The following is a 2,938-nucleotide window of genomic DNA, read 5'->3' on the forward strand; positions in this document are numbered from 1 at the left end:
TTATTATTATTATTAATGTATGTAAGGCTTTTAAAAATATGAAAAAAAAACGATCTCTTTAGAATTTTGTACATTCGAAAAAGAATTTCAAAAAACGCGTATCAATATACAAATTATGAAAAAATATAGTCCAAATATCAAAATATGATTTTTAAAAATACGTACAATAAAAACAGAGCTTTTATTAGTCCTCTAATTGGGATTATCAGAATACTTTTGGCAATTTTATAAATCGATTCAACTGAGAAAATCTATGATTCTGAAGCAGTAAAAAATTACTTACGTTATTTTGCAATTTTGGAAAAACGTTGAATTTGCAATGAGTGCAAAGAAAAGTGCTTTGCTCAGTTCTCAAACCGATAATTCAGTCTTAGTGTCTCATAATTTTCACTTTAATTGCTATTTTCCAATTTGTTTTTAGTATCTCAAAGTGGCTTGTGAATTACTCATGGGGCAGCTTATTGCTTTACTTGCCTCCATATGCCAATGTAAACTTAACGAACGTGCAAATATATTCGCATGTATAATATGCAATTCAGATTAGAAATTTAAAGCAAATAAAGAGTAATTTTTTTCAAATAACTTCAGTTGGCCTTCCAAGCTTGCTGATAAGACATGTGATTCAATTAAATTTCCATTAAGCTCTTTGATATTTTTATATATGTTTTCTTATAACAGCATTATGGCGAAATGTTGTAAAACTGATGTCAGCATAGGTTGAGTTATTATTCATTCCATTTAAAATGGCATCAGCTGTTTGTTGAACTCGTCTCGAATTACCCCGCTGATATCAGAAAATTCTTTCGCACACCAACCTACTTTGAGAGTTAACTGTTAATATTTGCACCTAACTTTGACTAATAACATGTACATATATGTGCAATTTCTATTAAAATTCGTTGTAGTTTTTATGACTTTTGTTGGTCATTGAACATGCATATGTGTGCATTGCAATTAACGACCACTGCGTATACGTAACACAGGTTTTTTACCTGTCACAAGCAAATTTAAATGACAGCTTGTTTATTTAGATAATTATATACATATGTATATGTATGTATATGTATATGTACATGAGTTAAGTGGCCAATAATATTTCTCACTCAATTATCAAGCCAATATTTTATTACTACCTTTTTTTAGTATTTACCTGCAATTTGTAATCAGGGTACTTCTCGAATAGTACGCTGATGCACTTCACCAAAACTTTCCATTTAATGTGCCTAAGGGCTTACGTTTTGATCGTCACGCACGCACAGTAAAGTAAAAAACATTGTAGAACAAACTCGAGCCTAACATTTGAGATTTGGAATTTGACAGTTTTTGTGTTTATATATCGGAAATAAGAAATTTCCATGCGGCTATTTGACTTTTTTCGAGCATATCGGATAATAATTGATATATTTTAAATATATTTCCAAATATTCGATTAAATCAAATTTATCAAACTCTTTAAGTATTATTTGATAAAAAAAATTAATAGTAGTTTCGAGTAAGAAAAATATGTCACAGTAATGTCTCATTTTATTTGTTCCTTATCTTTCATATAACTTTAATTGCGATTAATTGTACATATTACAATTATGACTTTATTAGTAAGAAATGTAACTTAGAAGCATTAAAGGTGCCGCCTCGTTGGTGGTTTTATAAAATTTTTGCGGTTTTGCGGTTTTCTAATCACTGTATTATGAGCATTCTAAGTATACCACATTATGCACTTATAGTATCTCATTACAACGAATTTCAGTTCAAGAAGTCAAGTGGAATTCCATTAAATATAAATTGTTAATTAAAAAAAAACTGACAAATTAATAATAGTTTAGATAAGTACATATCTGGGATAAACTTTATAGTATCCCTGTGGAGGAGGGGAAGTGTTATATTAAAATATTGAGTACAAAAAACGCAAAAGTCCAAATATGATTAAATGAGTTCACTCCGCAGCCAAAGAAGACTTTGTATTATAGTGGAAATCTCATATTTTTTCTTGTAAAAATTTAAGCTAGAAAATATGCTACATTTTTGAAAAGTTAGTTTAGCAAAAAACTCAAAAAACTTTTATCATTGATTTTCCCAGATCCATCTGTACTGTAAAAAATTGAAAAAAAATGTATGTATTGGCGACAGTTTTGAGTTATGTAAGAGTATTACTTTACTCCTATGGACAAGTTATGCAACGGTAGCTTTAAGAACAATTTCAACAGCGACTCTTGAAGTGGTACTAAGACTGCCGCGTAGAGAGCTCTTCGCTGAAAACTGCTCAGCAAAATCGGAGGAACGCCTATTGACTGCAGGAGAATTTACATATAGAACTTTCGGGCATAGCTCGGTGGGTAATGGCGGTTGGACCAACACCGACTACATGACTCCACTTTTCAACTGGGAAAGAAGGTTGGCGTAAGGGTATGTTAGCTAAGCGTAACGCTTTAAACATCTATACGGATGGCTCGAAAATGGACGATGGAATTGGTGCGAGAATATACTGTCTAGAGTTAGGCATAAGGCTACCTTTAAAGTTGTCGGACCACCTGATAAACATTGGAAAACCCATACATTTTCTATACGACGATCTCGACAGAAGTATGGTAAAGAAAACCAAAAACCGATGGAACGAGCTATATGGCTGCAAAACTGCAAATGTACCAAACGGTAGATCTGAAGGACTCTATAGAACATGATGGGAATACTAAACAGTTTCTCCCTCTATAGTCACACGTATGCTGGATGGGGATGACAGATCGAGAAGACTGCAGGAAATGTCTAGAGCAGAGCACCAGGTACAAAATTTATTATATTTTGTCTACTTGTCCAGCATTTGCAAGATTACGCTGTAAGGTAAGTGTTTAAAGTGCACTGAGCAGATGGCTCTATATAAGAAATGCAGGCGCCGCGCCTGCCAGTGCTTAGGTGACACTCGCGCAGCGATGTGATGTTATTT

General features: G+C 32.8%; 1 protein-coding gene across 1 annotated transcript in view; it reads left to right on the forward strand.

The window, feature by feature from the left end:
• Positions 1-2,835, forward strand: part of LOC108974948 (nucleoside diphosphate kinase 6) — a 75,652-nt gene extending 72,817 nt beyond the window's left edge. Inside the window, exons 3-4 of the transcript XR_001993833.1 lie at positions 2,078-2,649; positions 2,710-2,835. The gene's annotated coding sequence lies outside the window, so the exon portion shown is untranslated. The remainder of the gene's footprint in view (positions 1-2,077; positions 2,650-2,709) is intronic.
• Positions 2,836-2,938: the final 103 nt, after the last annotated feature.

Source organism: Bactrocera latifrons, unplaced genomic scaffold (assembly GCF_001853355.1).
Source record: "Bactrocera latifrons isolate USDA-ARS-PBARC rearing strain unplaced genomic scaffold, ASM185335v1 scaffold_6, whole genome shotgun sequence".
NCBI lineage: Eukaryota > Metazoa > Arthropoda > Insecta > Diptera > Tephritidae > Bactrocera > Bactrocera latifrons.